The sequence below is a fragment of the Musca autumnalis genome, unplaced genomic scaffold, assembly GCF_047663935.1.
Source record: "Musca autumnalis isolate F117 unplaced genomic scaffold, ASM4766393v1 scaffold_2, whole genome shotgun sequence".
Lineage (NCBI taxonomy): Eukaryota > Metazoa > Arthropoda > Insecta > Diptera > Muscidae > Musca > Musca autumnalis.
In genome coordinates, this window is record NW_027411755.1 from 36,836,160 (window position 1) to 36,853,673 (window position 17,514).

Consider the following 17,514-nt stretch of genomic DNA (forward strand, 5'->3'; position numbering starts at 1 on the left):
TATTTTTTTAAAGATGATATGGCATGACATATTTCGTCTATGGAAGGAGGTGCTGTGCCTATGTCGTCTCTTGTCTCGTGATGCTCACAGTTACAGATATTGGAATTCAGAACTGTTTGGTTTTTGGACAGAATGTTGGTATAGTGATGTACCCATATATCAAGTTGAGATTGGTTGTTTGTGTGTAATGTTCCATCTGGGCCAACTAAAGGTTTACCTTTTGAAAATTTTTTCTTTTTTCCACTGAGCTTCTTTATTTGTTGGTACATTTCTTTTGTTTTGTTGGATGATGCTGCAGTTTCCGCTTGTACTGCCATATTTTCTGTCCATATTTTGTCGTTTCTGGCACTTTTTTTAACTTTCTTATCCAACTCATTGTAGTGTCTTTTTAAGGTAAGTTTTATCGATCTTGTTCTGGCTGCATTCAGTTGCGACTTTATGTTTTTCCGCTGTTCGATGAGCATCCACGTATCGTCTGATATCCAGCATTTCCTGGGTGCTCTCGTGGCAGTTAGATATTCTTCGGCTGTTTCTAAAATTGTGGTCTTAGCCTTTTCCCAGTAATCATTTACGTTAGAACTTTCGACAGTTTGTAATTCGACATATTTTGCAGCGAGATTCCTTGAGTATCTGTTTCGCACGGTCTCCTCTTGTAGTTTGGCAACATCATATCGTGGTCTACGTTTTTTTGTTCTTTCTGTTCGAATTGCAGCTACCTTAAACCTGAGTGTTCCTATCAGTAGATGGTGGTCGTTACCTACATCTGCTCCTCTTTTTACACACACATCCAGAAGTGACCCTCTCCATGTTTTACTGATGGCGATGTGGTCTATCTGATTTTCCGTCAAACAATCCGGAGATATCCATGTGGCTTTGTGAATTCTCTTGTGAGGGAATAGTGTACCACTTATCACAAGAGCGTTGCTGGCGCATGTTTCTGCCAAAAGTGTACCATTTTCGTTCATTCTTCCTATGCCGTGTTTGCCCATTACACATTCCAAATTTCCATTATCTGGTCCTACCTGGGCGTTTAAATCGCCCAATCATTATATCTCCTCTGTAGGTTGCATCTAAAACATTTGTGAGCTGGCTATAAAAAGCACTCTTGTCGGAATCTTCAGCGTTCTCAGTTGGGGTATAGCACTGTATCGCGGTAAGGTATCTAGCGCGCGTACGAAATCTTGCTGATATTATACGATCCGTATGGGGTTTCCACTCAGCAAGTGCTTCCTTGGCATTTTTGGAAAGGAGAAACTCGACTCCACTAGGCTGTCCAGCTGGTTTGCCCGAGTATAAAAAGGTTACATTATCGGTTGCTGAAATTTCTCCATTGTCCGGCCATCTTGTTTCACAGAGGCCAAGGAGTGTTAGTTTATATCTACAGAACTCTTTTATTATCTGGGCAAGTTTTGAGGGTTCAGGCATTGTGCGAATATTCCATGTTCCAAATCGTGTCCTTGTTTTCATTCCAAAGGTTGTCATCGAGGGGGGATTTTGATTGTTGTATCTTCTTGTGGTTTCTGTAATCATGGGGTTTAAAGTGACCAAGCGATTATCCTGATGCACTCGATTCTGGGATGGGGCTGCCAACTATGCTTCCAGACTAGCAGTGCTAAGTAAGCCGCCCCTAACATGGAGGACAGACGCTTGGGATAATAGCTGCCGTTTATGTGGATGCCACTGCGCCGATAATCTTTCAATGACAGCCGTTCCGGTTCACTCAACCTCCGCCTTCCAGTGATACTAAGGCACAGGCAACAGTAGCGGGCAGTAGGCCCGTTATCTAGCAAACACTTTATTGCAATTTACATCAGAGGAAAGGTCAGTAGCTTTTTTTCCATATGTAGGCTACTTTGCGAAATATATATGTCCTCAGGGAATTAAAATATCGACCAAAACTTAAATTGTTATACAAAAGTAATGGTCCATTTCACCCGCTAAACAATATCAGATCATCATTCAAAATTGTAAGCATCTTTTTCGACCTATACTCTTACCCGGTGCAAAATTTCGTTACTATTGATGTATAATTGCGGCTTCTAGCGAGTTTATTATTACACTACAAACAAATAACGGAATATATTAGACTGTAACTCTGTTATCTGATCATGCACACCAACATAATTGGCATCAATTGAAAGATCAAGCGTTCCACGTTCAAGTATATCTCACTTGACCGGAATGTCACTTCCAGGAATTAAGATATAAGCTGTATATTAAAAATTTTCACAATTTTAACACAAAAGTTTTGGTCCATTTAACCCTCTAAATATTATCCGATCGCCATCTCAAATTGCAACCCTCCCCTTATTTAAAATTACGCGTTGATCGGACTATTATTGAGACCTACAGAGCCACTAGAAAATTGGATAAATATTATGTTTTTGGTCCATTTCTCCCGCTAAATATTTCACGATCATCACCAATAAGAATAGGGATCTATTCTGATCCGAACCCGACCTCCATACAAAATTTCGTGACGATCGTTCCATAATTGCGGCCTGGAGCGTGTTTACAATTTATAATGGACAGACGGACGGACACACATCTCAAAATCGCTTTATCTCGTCGAGATATGAAGATTGGTATACCACATTGGCGGTCTCCGACGAATATTTCGCGGTGTTACATGAATTTTTACCAAAACAAACTTATAATACCCTTTTCCACATTGTGGTATAGGGTATAAACAGCGAATGGCACGCGCAAGGGAGTTTGTAATAAATTCCAACAACAATCACTCACAGTAAATGTGATGATGTTTTTCAACTTACAGAACTCGATGAATTATTAGTTGATACGTGCTGATAGTTGTTTGCAAATATTTTTGTTCTGATGTTTTTTGGAAAAGCCGAAAAGTGAGTGTGATTCTCATTTATTTGAGAATACTAGACACTTAAAGAGTTCGGTTTTTCGCTAAAAAAGGCATCATTTCAAAAAGCTGAAAAGCCAATTGATAATTCCCTTCGCCGGGATGAAATCATGATATTGGTAGCGATCAGTAAAATTTTGCAACACTGTCAGTTCGTTTTGAAAAACATTACTCTCTGTAATAGAGGGTAATAAATGAAGTTAAGCCATTGGGGGAATACTCCAGCTTAAGCAATCAAAAGTTTTGAATTTAAATTATATTAAAAAGTATATTTTAAATGTTGTATACTTCTAAGTTAGATTTGTAAGGACAACACTTTGATCCCAAATATTTTTCACATAATGTCAATGTTATGTTGGAAGATGTATGTATAACGAAATCTAATAAACGACACACACAGTCAAACTGAAACAAAAACAAATACAAAATTTGTTGCATATTATAGGCTCTTGTTATACTATACATGTTACAGGTCCTTACTGAAAGGCTTGCTTTTTGGAATTCCAATAAGGTGCCTGTAAACTTTACATAATATTTTAAGCACATGCCCTAGCAAGGTTTTTGATTTTTATACCATTACGGCAATGATCGGACCGTCATCTACGAACCGTTTGCAGCATTTCCTGCAGTCAGCATTTGTATATGTAACAAAATTACTACAAAATCCGTATTATATAGTTGACTTTATATATCAGGAATTATCAGTCATGTGGCTAAAATCTTATGTAAAGTTTTCAAACACCTAACCTCAGTAAAGATTCAAGAATTAGGCCGACAGTGTTTTCGTCTTCCAATAAAAGCCTTTCACGACAATAACAAGGACATTGGAACGCTGTAAATTATAATATGCAACTTATCTCTTAAAATCATTGTCAAATAAATAATACTCAAGTTTTCTATCCAAAAGTCATCCATCCTAGGGAATGTTCAATAGTAACAAAATTGAGGTTTCATTAAATTAGTTCACTTCGATTGTAACCTCTGTGAAATGTCTCCTTTATTAGTATTCGTTATATATTTTCCCATATAATAATGATATGATGTGGGTAATATATTTGGATCGAACTGTAGTCCTTATCTATCAAACTTAGAAATACTTAGTATTTAAAATATCTTTTTCAATATATTTTAAATGCAAAAAATTTTTGGTAATAAAGATGGCCAAGTTTCAGTGCGAGTTACTGTATGTGTTTGTATTCATATATGAACCCGACCTCCACACAAAATGTCATGACGATCGGCCTTTAATTTTGCCTACAGTTTGATTAAAATAAAAATAAATTAAAATTGGCATACTAAAAAGGGGTCTAGGACGACTATTTCGTGTTACATGGAATTTGGTCAAAACAAATTATAGTCAAGTTCTAAATAAGTGGGATCTAAAACCCGTGTTTCAAAGTGTATATAAGTTTTGCCATAAATGTGGCGTTATATTAAAAAATCGACTCAGCTTGAACACTTACGCAAAAGGTGGAATTATAATTATATTTTCATGGACTTAACATCAATTTGACCAATTGGGCCAACAAGTAATTACAATAAAGCATTTGCTTACACATTTTCTCATAGTTTTCTTATAAAATTAATAAACGATTCCCAAAATTTATTAATGTTCATCTCTGTACCATATCATGGTAGAACAATAAAAAGTAACAGCAATACCCAGCTGACTGAACTGGGCTGTAATATTAGTGTCAAATTCCATACGACATCTTATAAAAGACAATGTGTGTATGTTAGTATGTTCCGTATAGACCCAAAAACGGCTGAATCGATTTTCTTGAAAATTTCAGAGAATGTACAGGGAACACCGGTGGTGAAAATAGGCTATACATTTTTTTGCATTTCGGAGGGGGCGGGGTACCTCCCCTATGCCCTATTTTTTAAAAACGCTATTTTAGCAAAACTGACGAACGTATCGGTGAGAAAATTAATTTGCGAGACAATGGTTGTTGTGTCTACGATCCTAGGTACTAATTTGGGGCCTAAAGACACGACCACGCCCACTTTTTTAAATAGCTTATATATCAAAAACTGCTTAATCGATTTTCTTGAAAATTTCAGAGAATCTACTGAGAGGACCCGTGGTAAAATAGGGTATATATTTTGTTGAATTTCGGAGGGGGCGGGAACCTCCCCCATGCCCTATTTTTTAAAATCGCTATTTTAACAAAATTGACGGACGTATCGAAAAGAAAATTAATTTGCGAGACAATGGTTATTGTGTCTCCGACCCTAGGTACTGATGTGGGGCCTAAAGACCCGACCACGCCCACTTTTTTAAATAGCTTATATATCAAAAACTGCTTAACTGATTTTCTTGAAAATGTCAGAGAATCTACTAGGACGACCCGTGGTGAAAAAAGATTATATATTTTGTTGAATTACAGTGGGACGGGGAACCTCCCCCATGCCCCATTTCTTTGAAAACGATAATTTTACAAAACTGAAGAACGTATCGGAGAGAACATTAGTTTGGGAGACATTGGTTGTTGTGTCTCCGACCTTAGGAACTGATTTGGGGCCTAAAGACGTTTTTAAATAGCTTATATATCAAAAACGGCTTAACCGATTTTCTTGAAAATTTCAGAGAATCTACTGGGAGGACCCGTGGTGAAAATAGGTTATATATTTTGTTGAATTTCGGGGACAATGGTGGTTGTGTCTCCGACCTATGTACTCATTTGGGACAAAACCACGCCCTCTTTTTAAATATCTTATATATACAAAACTACTAAACCGATTTTTTTTAAAAATTTCAGAGAATGGATATTTTATTAAAACTGTGTCTTTGCAAAACTTACTAACGTATGGCTTAGAAAATAAATTTGCGAGACAACGGTGGTTGAATCTCCGACCCTAGATACTTATTTAGGACTTAAAGACCCAACCATGCCCACTTTTTAAATATGTTATATCTATGAAACTACTGAGCCGATTTTCTTTAAAATTTTTGAGAATGTACAGCGATGGCCAACCATGAACCCCCGTTGTGAAAATAGGCTATATATTTTTTGACCCTTTTAGCACGCACATTTTTTAAATACGTTATATCTCCAAAACTTCTGAACAGATTTCCATGTAATTTTAAGATGATGTACAGGGAAGGCCCCTGGTGTGGAAATAGGCTATATAAACTTACGAACGTGTCCGTTTCCCCAACCCTGGGTACATATTTTAGCCGTATTACCCGACCACTCCCAATTTCTAAAATATGTTACAAATCAATGGAAATACCAGATGTTGTGCATAACGAAGCATTGGTCTTATTGGAAAACAAGTCTTTAGATTAACAGGAAAGATACCGATAGCTATAGCTTCATCATGTATACATTATAAGAAGGTCCAAGGATGACACAGTCGACCCTTAAGTTGCCACTGGACATTCTTTTGATTGAATTGCACATATGCAATATTAAATAGAAGTTATCATCTGGAACATAAAAATTCCCAAGAAGCTTTAGAACGATTCTTAAAGGATTTAAGAGCAATTCACGTTTAGATTTCAGACAAACACTGCCAGTTATTGTATTCCAGCAGATGAAATAAATGCTTGGCTCAAGTTATAAGTTAACATACCGCCAAAATTGCATTTCTGAAGATGTTTTATTTATAGTCACTTGCAGTTCCGACTATTTTGCGACGCAAGAAAAATATAAAAATATAAAAAGTTAACATAAAACTTTTTCAAGGGCCAACAACGTGGACGGGGCCGGCTAGTTTTATATATTTATTTCTATGTTCGATTATATTAGGGATATATACTTTTTGAAGACAAAAATTATTCATCCGAGAAAAAACTATTTCCCATAAAGACTTTTTCATATCATTGACATGTAACCTCTTTCAAGTGCGAACGACGTGCCGCACATTAAAGCACCGCTTATAGAGGCGGTACAATATTTGTTAATATGTGTGGTAATTTGTTAATCTTGAAAAAAATAAAGCCCTAATAAACGTGTGCTATTTTGTTTTCAAAAACAAAACATTGAAGCAGCTTCTCAGAGGAATTCTTCTGCTATTCTAGAAGAATAGTAATAGAAGACCTCGGAGGTCTTCTTCTGCTTTTCTAGACGAATTGCAATAGAAGGTCTCAGTCTGCTATTCTCAACTAATAGCAATAGAAGACCTCAGAGGTCTTCTTCTGCTATACTAAACGAATAGCAACAGAACACCTCAGAGGTCTTCTTCTGCCATTCCAGACGAATAGCAATAGAAGACCTCAGAGGTCTTCTTCTGCTATTCCAGACGAATAGCAATAGAAGACCTCAGAGGTCTTCTTCTGCTATTCTAGAGACGAATAGCAATAGAAGACCTTAGAGGGTTCCTTCTGATATTCTCGACGAATAGAACCTCAGAGGTCTTCTTCTGCTATTCTAGACGAATAGCAATAGAAGACCTCAGAAGTCTTCTTCTGCTATAATAGAATACCTCAGAGGTCTTCTTCTGCAATTCTAGACGAATAGCAATAGAAGACCTCAGATGTCTTCTTCTGCTATTCTAGACGAATAGCAATAGAATACCTCAGAGGTCTTCTGCTGCTATTTTAGACGAATAGCAATAGAAGACCTCAGAGGTCTTCTTCTGCTATTTTAGACGAATAGCAATTGAATATTTTAGAGGGCTTCTTCCGCTATTCTAGACAAACAGCAATAGAAGACCTCAGAGGTCTTCTTCTGCTATTCTTGACGAATAGCAATATAAGGCCTCAGAGATCTTCTTCTATTCTAAACGAATAGCAAATGAAGACCTCATTGGTATTCTTCTGCTATTCTAGACGAATAGCAATAGAATACCTCAGAGGTCTTCTTCTGCTATTCTAGACGAATACGCAATAGAAGACCTCACCCGTCTTCTTCTGCTATTCGTCTTATATTCTAGACTAATAGAAGGAATACCTCAGAGGCCTTATGCTATTCTAGACGAATAGAAAGTAGACCTCTTCTTCTGCTATTCTAGACGAATAGAAAGTAGACCTCTTCTTCTGCTATTCTAGACGAATAGCAATAAAATACCTCAGAGGTCCCCTTCTGCTATTCTAGACGAATAGCAATAGAAGAGCTGAGAGGCCTTCTTCTGCTATTCTAGACGAATACGCAATAGAAGACCTCAGAGGTCTTCTTCTGCTATTCTAGACGAATACGAGGTCTTCTTCTGCTATTCTAGACGAATAGCAATAGAAGACCTCAGAGGTCTCAGTCTACTATTCTCAACGAATAGCAATAGAAGACCTCAGAGGTCTTTTTCTGCTATTCTAGACGAATAGCAATAGAAGACCTCAGAGGTCTTCTTCTGCTATTCTAGACGAATAGCAATATAAGACCTCAGAGGTCTTCTTCTGCTATTCTAGACGAATAGCAATAGAATACCTCAGAGGTCTTCTTCTGCTATTCTAGACGAATAGCAAATGAAGACCTCAGTGGTATTCTTCTGCTATTCTAGACGAATACGCAATAGAAGACCTCACCCGTCTTCTTCTGCTATTCGTCTTATATTCTATACTAATAGAAGGAATACCTCAGAGGCCTTATGCTATTCTAGACGAATAGAAAGTAGACCTCTTCTTCTGCTATTCTAGACGAATAGCAATAAAATACCTCAGAGGTCTTCTTCTGCTATTCTAGACGAATAGCAATAGAAGAGCTGAGAGGCCTTCTTCTGCTATTCTAGACGAATACGCAATAGAAGACCTCAGAGGTCTTCTTCTGCTATTCTAGACGAATACGAGGTCTTCTTCTGCTATTCTAGACGAATAGCAATAGAAGACCTCAGAGGTCTCAGTCTGCTATTCTCAACGAATAGCAATAGAAGACCTCAGAGGTCTCAGTCTGCTATTCTCAACGAATAGCAATAGAAGACCTCAGAGGTCTCCTTCTGCTATTCTAGACGAAATCAATATAAGACCTCAGAGGTCTTCTTCTGCTATTCTAGACGAATAGCAATAGAAGACCTCAGAGGTCTTCTTCTGCTATTCTAGACGAATAGCAATTAAGACCTCAGAGGTCTTCTTCTGCTATTCTAGGCGAATAGCAATAGAAGACCTCAGAGGTCTTCTTCTGCTATTCTAGACGAATAGCAATAGAAGACCTCAGAGGTCTCAGTCTGCTATTCTCAACTAAAGCAATAGAAGACCTCAGAGGCCTTCTTCTGCTATTCTAGGCGAATAGCAATAGAAGACCTCAGAGGTCTTCTTCTGCTATTCTAGGCGAATAGCAATAGAAGACCTCAGAGGTCTTATTCTGCTATTCTAGACGAGCAGCAATAGAATACCTCAGAGGTCTTCTTCTGCTATTCTAGGCGAATAGTAATAGAAGACCTCAGAGGTCTTCTTCTGCTATTCTAGACGAATAGTAATAGAAGACCTCAGAGGTCTTCTTCTGCTAATTTAGACGAATAGCAATAGAAGACCTCAGAGGTCTTCTTCTGCTATTCTCAACTAATAGCAATAGAAGACCTCAGAGGTCTTCTGCTATACTAAACGAATAGCAATAGAAGACCTCGGAGGTCTTCTTCTGATATTCCAGACGAATAGCAATTGAAGACCTCATAGGTCTTCTTCTGCTATTCTAGAGACGAAAAGCAATAGAAGACCTCCGAGGTCTTCTTCTGCTATTCTAGTCGAATAGCAATGGAAGACCTCAGAGGTCTTTTTCTGCTATTCTAGACGAATAGCAATAGAACCTCAGAGGTCTTCTTCTGATATTCTAGACGAATAGCAATAGAAGACCTCAGAGGTCTTCTTCTGCTATTCTAGACGAATAGCAATAGAAAACCTCAGAGATCTTCTTCTGCTATTCTAGACGAATAGCAATAGAAGACCTCAGAGGCCTTCTTCTGCTATTCTAGACGAATAGCAATAGAAGACCTCGGACGTCTTCTTCTGCTATTCTAAACGAATATCAATAGAATAGAAGACCTCAGAGGTCTTGTTCTATGCGAATAACAATAGAAGACTTCATAGGTCTTCTAGGTGAATAGTAATAGAAAACCTCAGAGGTCTTCTTCTGCTATTCTAGATGAATAGCAATAGAAGAGCTCAGAGGTCCTTTTCTGCTATTCTAGACTAATAGCAATAGAAGAGCTCAGAGGTGTTGGACCCATAGCGCCTCTACTCTACAGTAGATGACCCATTGGTTCATATTTTCTATAGTAGAGGACCCATTCGGTCATCTACTCTAAAGTAGACGACCCTTTGCATCGTCTACTATGCAATAGAGGACCCATTGGGTCACCTATTCAACAGTGGATGACCAAATTGAACATTTATCCCATAGTAGAGGACCCAATATGTCCTTCACTATACTGTAGAGCACATTTTGGGTCGTATAGTTTATAGTGGATGACCCACTGGATCATCTACTCTACAGTAAAGGACTCATAGCACCTCTACTCTACAGTAGATGACCCATTGGTTCTATTGCTATTCTAGACGAATAGCAATAGAAGGTCTCAGTCTGCTATTCTCAACTAATAGCAATAGAAAACCTCAGAGGTCTTCTTCTGCTATACTAAACGAATAGCAATAGAAGACCTCAGAGGTCTTCTTCTGCTATTGTAGAGATGAATAGCAATAGAAGACCTCCGAGGTCTTGTTCTGCTATTCTAGACGAATAGCAATAGAAGACTTCAGAGGTCTTCTTCTGCTATTCTAGACGAATAGCAATAGAAGACCTCAGAGGACTTATTCTGCTATTCTAGACGAACACCAACAGAAGACTTCAGGTGACTTTTTCTGCTATTCTAGACCTCTGCTATGGAAGACCTGAGCGGTCTTCCTCTTCTATTTTAGACCAACAGCAATAGAAAACCTCAGAGGTCTTCTTCTGCTATTCTAGATGAATAGCAATAGAAGAGGTCTTCTTCTGCTATTCTAGATGAATAGCAATAGAAGACCTCAGAGGTCTTCTTCTGCTATTCTAGATGAATAGCAATAGAAGACCTCAGAGGTCTTCTTCTGCTATTCTAGATGAATAGCAATAGAGGACCTCAGAGGTCTTCTTCTGCTATTCTAAACGAATATCAATAGAATAGCAGACCTCAGGGGTCTTGTTCTAGGCGAATAACAATAGAAGACTTCATAGGTCTTCTAGGTGAATAGTAATAGAAGACCTTAAATGTATTTTTGTGCTATTCTAGATGAATTGCAATAGAAGAGCTCAGAGGTCCTTTTCTGCTATTCTAGACTAATAGCAATAGAAGAGCTCAGGGGTCTTGTTTTGCTATTTATTTATTTATTTAAATATTTATTACAATTAAAAATTATAATAAACTTATAGCTAAAAGCACTAGCGACTACGGCTATCGACTTAATGTTTTGCTATTCTAACGAATAGCAATAGAAGACCTCAGAGGTGTTGGACCCATAGCGCCTCTACTCTACAGTAGATGACCCATTGGTTCATATATTCTATAGTAGAGGACCCATTCGGTCATCTACTCTTAAGTAGAGGACCCTTTGCATCGTCTACTATACAATAGAGGACCCATTGGGTCACATATTCAACAGTGGATGACCAAATTGTACATTTATCCCATAGTAGAGGACCCAATATGTCCTTCACTATACTGTAGAGCACATTTTGGGTCGTATAGTTTATAGTAGATGACCCACTGGATCATCTACTCTACAGTAAAGGACTCATAGCACCTCTACTCTACAGTAGATGACCCATTGGTTCATACATTCTATAGTAGAGGGCCCATTCGGTCATCTACTCTACAGTAGAGGGCCCAATGGATCGTCAACTCTACAATAGAGGACCCATTGCGCCATCTACAAAGTGGGGGACCCATTGGACCATCAAAAGTATCTTCTAAAATACTCACCATGAGAATTTATTCATTGTAGAATAAATAAAACATACCCCTTTGACCTCCGTCACCTTTTTGGAATAAAACTCTTAAAGATTTTTCTTTTTGATTTTATAGTATGTTTACATTTTATAGGATTTAGTAAGTTCAGTCTATTTAAATTATCTATTCCATTGCCTGTACACAGGTCTATTTGCTTTTACTTTAACTTTTCTGTTTAACCAAGTAGGGGCATTAAGGGGATTGTTATTCCAAGCGGGAGCCCAATTATTTCTCCAACGCGGATTATATACTTCCAATGTTTCAGGTGACTCAAAAGATTCCGATGAAGAATCCCAACGATACAATGGCCGCCGGTATGCCAAAATGTTGGGTAGAACCAATAGAAGAATGACGAAAATTTTCAGATTTAACATGATTGTGTGAATGACTGGTAACTGTTGGTTAGATGATAACTGAGGTCTAGGAATTTTTGGTGTTGGTACTGCCACGGGAGCCGCTTAACAAAAACTGTATTTAGTTGTCCTAAGTGCATTAACTTTTATACCATTTGCAATAATGTGGAATGTGGACCAATGCTTTAATGTTCTTTGCGGTTTTATTGTTTTTTAATTTCTTTTTTGTTCTTTGCATATTTCGATGTAACAATTTGGGTTCTTAAAAAACAAAACAATTTACAACAATTTTTTATTAATGCAATTTAATAATGAAATATGGTATCAAATTAACCTCAAATTGGATAAGATGTGTTTGCATACAGTCAGCATCAGATGGCTTCTGATGTTCTAGATGAGCATACGGTCTCTGAGATTTTCTATTGCTATTCGCCACGAATAACAAAAAAACATCTTCTGCTATTCGCCTAAACTAGCAAAAGACCTTCGATCCTGGCTGTATGCAAAAACTTCTCGCTCAACTTAAGGTTAATTTCGGACCACCTTTCATAATTATATGGCATTAATTAAAATTTTGTGTTTTGTAAATTGTTCTGTTTTTAAAGAACTCAAATCTTTGTGTCCGACCGATATGCAAAAAACAAAAGAAGTAATCAAAACAGAATGAAACCTCAAGGAACATAAACACAATGGTCCACATTCCACCACATGCGGTATAAAAGTTTATACACTTCGCAAAACCACCAACAGTTTCCGTTTAAACAGCTCCCGGTACAGTACAACCAACCAGTTCTCAGTTATCATCGAAACAAACGTCATTCATTAGGTTAATCGTGTAAAGGAATTGATTGGCCTTTCTTCTTTTGGTTATACACAGTATTATGGCGTAACGACGGTCTTCTTCATCTGAATCTCTTGTATCAGCAGAAGGTCAACAGAACCGGCTCCAATAATTGTCAAAGGTTTATTACTTCGAGCCGGCTAAAACCACAAAAAAAAAATCAAAGAATTTCGTCCCAAAAAGTTAGGGGAGGTGAAGGGGCATTTATATTTATTCTGTAGGGAATAATATTCTTTTTGAGAGTACTTAAAAAAAACATTTCCACAAAAATGCTTCAAAGCTTCGAATGAAGAAATGGAGTTTCGTTTTGGAAATGACAACGACTCAAACATACATATTTCCGATTAGATGCAAGTCCCAGTTTTTGTAGCCTACACCACAATTTGGAAAGGGTATTATAAATTTGTTTTTCGAAAAATTCATGTAACACAGCGAAATATTCGTCGTAGACCCGACATGTAGTATACAAAAATGCACATAAGTTATATTTAGAAGAGGAACGCTTAACCTTTTCATTGTTGCTAATTATGTTGATGTACGTTGTCATATAACAGAGCTACAGTATGTGCAGGAATCCCTCAGTTTTATGTGGGTAGTGTAACCTTAATCATGCTAGAGATGAACACTAACAAATGTTTGCACGAGGTAAAAGTTTTGTTCAAGGATAGTGCCAATAACACTATGCAACAAAATGGAGGTGAAAGTCTGGGGAAGAGATAATTCCTCTTGGGGATGGATGTCCTTGGTGAGTATATTAAGAACCCCGAAGGACAGATCCGCCGTGAGTCGAACTTTCGAGTTATGGCGTGATGAATATTTTGCTGGAGACCCTATAAGCCCTCAGGAATTAGCGTTATATCTTTGTTAGCTGTTGCTTTAGCTTATTTTTGAGATTACATGTCTCCAGTTAAATCGAATGAGGATTATTTTCGTAGAACATTTCGATCTTCAAACTTGGTTCCTTCAATATCCTTTTCGTCCTTTATTTTAAGAGCCGCTATAAAAGTGAACAAACACAGGGTAAATGCACAAAACGACCACGAAAACGCGACAAAATCGATTAATTGTCAATGAGAGCCGTACCTAAAATTTTCTGAGCGACATTTTTGCAGAACATTTCGAAGCTGAAAATGTCATCTTGTGGTACTTTTATAGCGGCTATTAAAATAAAGGACGAAAAGGACATTGAAGGAAGCGAGTTAAAAGGTCGAAGTGCCCTACGAAAATAATCCTCGATCGATTTGACTGAAGACTTGTCATCTCAAAAATAAACTAAAGCAACAGTGAACAAAGATATAATGCTAATTACGGATGGCTTACAGGGTCTCTAGCAAAAACTTCATCACGCCATAACGCGGAAATTCGACTCACGGCGAATCTGTCCTTCGGGGTTCTTAATATATTCACCAAAGGCTTTCATCTCCAAAATGAATTATCTCTACCCCAAAATTTGTGTTCACAGTGTAGTTTTTGATAATGATCGGATAATATTTAGCGTGTAAAATTGAACATAACTTTTGTGGGAAAAATATCCAAATTTACTATATCCCCCACCATAATATGTAGGGTATAATTAAATTTGTCATTCCATTTGTAACACATCGAAATATTCATCGGAGGCCCTATAAAGTATATATATTCTTGATCAGGGTAAAATTTTAAGTCGATATAAACATGTCCGTCTGTTGAAATCAAGATCCAGCTCCCAATTTTTAAGATAGAGCTTTGTAATTTGGTGTGGAAGTTTCTATTACTCCTAGGATGTTTGGTATTGCAAATGGGCTATATCGGTCCACGTTTTGATATAGCCCCCATAGAACTGTACCTCCTGATTTTCGGCATTTTGAAGGTTTTAGCCTCATTATCACACCAAAATGGCTGAAATTCGGTACTAAGTCTTCGTTGGGGGTATAGAACTTTACCCCAGAAATTTTTCGGTATAGCTCCACGACTTCATATAGCTCCCATAGAACGGTACCTTCCTCAGAATTTTGTCAGTATAGGTCCACGCCTTCATATAGCCCCCATAGAACGGTACCACCCGATTTTCGGTATTTTGAAAGTTTTAGATTCATTATCACTCCGAAATGGCTTAAATTTGGTACTTAGTCTTGGTCTTTGGGGTATAAAACTTTCCATATGAAATTTTTCGGTATAGGTCCACCGAAATTGTTGAAATTTGGTATTTTATCTTCATTTGGGGTAAAAAAAACTTTCCATATGAAGTTTTTCGGTATAGGTCCACGCCTTCATATAGCCCCCATAGAACAATACCTCCCGATTTTCGGTATTTTGCAGGTTGTGACCTCAATATTCCTCCGAAATGATATTTGGTATTGGTATTGGGGGGTATTTAACTATACTCTCTAAATTTGGCGGTATAGGTCCACGACTTCATATTTTTTTTATTCTTTATTTGAAATTATTTGATTTAAAGTCTTATACTACGAACAATAGTTTAAAACAAGAAAAAAATAATAATTCAAAAGTTCATACTGAACATAGGGCGTCAATAAACTCTCTCCATCTTGGTCGGTCATTTGCTAGGACCTTTATTTGGTTCCATGTCATGTTACGAAATTGACATTCGTTTCTAACCATACGAACCCATGTGTTTCTAGGCCTGCCAGGTTTTCTGTGACGCTGGGAATTCCATTCAAGTGCTTGCCTGGCTATGTTGTTGGGTCGTCTTCTCAGCATATGGCCAATCCTTTGCCATTTGCGCCTATAGATATCATTTTCGATGGGCTTGCGGTTTGCTAGTGTAACTAGCTGGGTATTTGTTACCCAATTTGGCCAGAATATGCGCAGGATTTGCTCCAGCAAGATAATTGCTCCTTTGTGGATGAAATTTCATTTCCATCTTGGTCTATTATCACATCAGTAGTACGTGTGTTCTTGCCTCCAAGCTGTTTAATGGCGTTATACACACCTTGCATATTTCCTACCGATGCTGATTTTTCCGCTTCTACTGACGTATTACAATAGAAGGCTTCATGGTCCTTTCGTGCTAATAGTTTAACTCTTGAAGCCGACTGCCGATATTCTGCTTTTGCTCTTGTTTTGGTCTCTGTTGTTTTAAAGTGGTTTAATTTATTTTTTAATCTCTTCCTCTTGGCTATTTCTCGAAGAGTTTCGTCGGAAATCCACGGCCTGTGGGCTCTTTTCTGAATGCCAAGAATATGCGATGCACTATGGTGGCAGGTGTTTTGAATGGTGGACCAAGAAGTGTGTGCATGTTTGTTCAGCTGGTCCTCTATGTAGTTCTTATATTGCCTGACAACATTGTTGACCTGGAGCTTGTAGGTATTATACTTGGGAGGTTTCTTTTTGGTATGCACCGCAGCGGGACGCAGTTTGAAGCTGCCAATTAACAGGTTGTGGTCACTATCAATATCAGCACATCTGCGTGTCTTCACATCCAGTAGACAACCAAGGAATAATTTACTAATTATTATATGGTCAATCTGGTTGCGAGTACGCCTTCATATAGGCCCATAGAACGGTACATCCCGATTTTCGGTATTTTGAAGGTGAGCCACCAAAATGGCTGTAATTTGGTATTTATTCTACGTTGGAGGTTAAAGCTTGTCCGACTGAAATTCGTCGGTGACCTATACCGACGCTTCGATATAGCCCCCATAGAACGGTACCTGCCGATTTTCGAATTTCTGAGGATTGTGACGTTAATATCTCACCGAAATGACTGAAATTTGTTATTTAGTCTTCCATGGGGTTATGAAATATTCCAGAAAAGATCAGATCCACGTACAGATCCACGTCTTCCTATATCCCCTGTAGAAGCGTACCTGTTGATTTTCGGTATTTTGAAGGTTTAAGCCACATTATCTTACCGAAATATCGGAAGTTTGGTATTTAGTCTTTTTGAGTCTAAAAACTTTCAGCCAGAAATTTGTCGGTATAGATCCAAGTTTTGATATGGCCCCCATAGAAAGGTACCTCCCGAAGTTCGGTATTTTGAAATTGCTGAAATTTGGTATTTAGTCTTCTTCATAAACGTAAAGAAACTAATTGTTCCATTTTACTTCTATAAAACTCGTGGTGGAGGGTATAAAAAGTTCGGCCCGGCCGAACTTACCGCCGTTCTTACTTGTTAGGCATTGAACTCTTCGGAGATGTTCTTTTCTATTTCAACTGAGGACCGAGAGTATCAGAATCATCTTACAAAGCCGAATGAGCTTTTTGGACATGGCTTGGAATACCTTTGAACGTAAGGTGCTGTCGAAGGCGGCATCGAAAAAAATATGGTAAGAGTCGATCTGCATCTCTTGGGTCTTTTCCAGGATTTTCCGCAGGGTAAATATCTGGTCAGTAGTGGATTTGCCAGGTCTAAAGCCGCATTTGTACATTCATACATACATACCTATGTTCCCACAATGTTCTTGAAGGCACAAGGGAGACTTCACTCATATTAATGAGTGCACGTCGATTCATATTGGCTCAATGATATGGGACCTACTGTTTATCGTCTAGTCCCAACAAGGTGTATTACGACACCACTTGTGGAGAAGTTTTTTGTGACTGAAATACTCAGGAAATGTAAACCAGCATTACACCGAGGGGATTTGCCACTG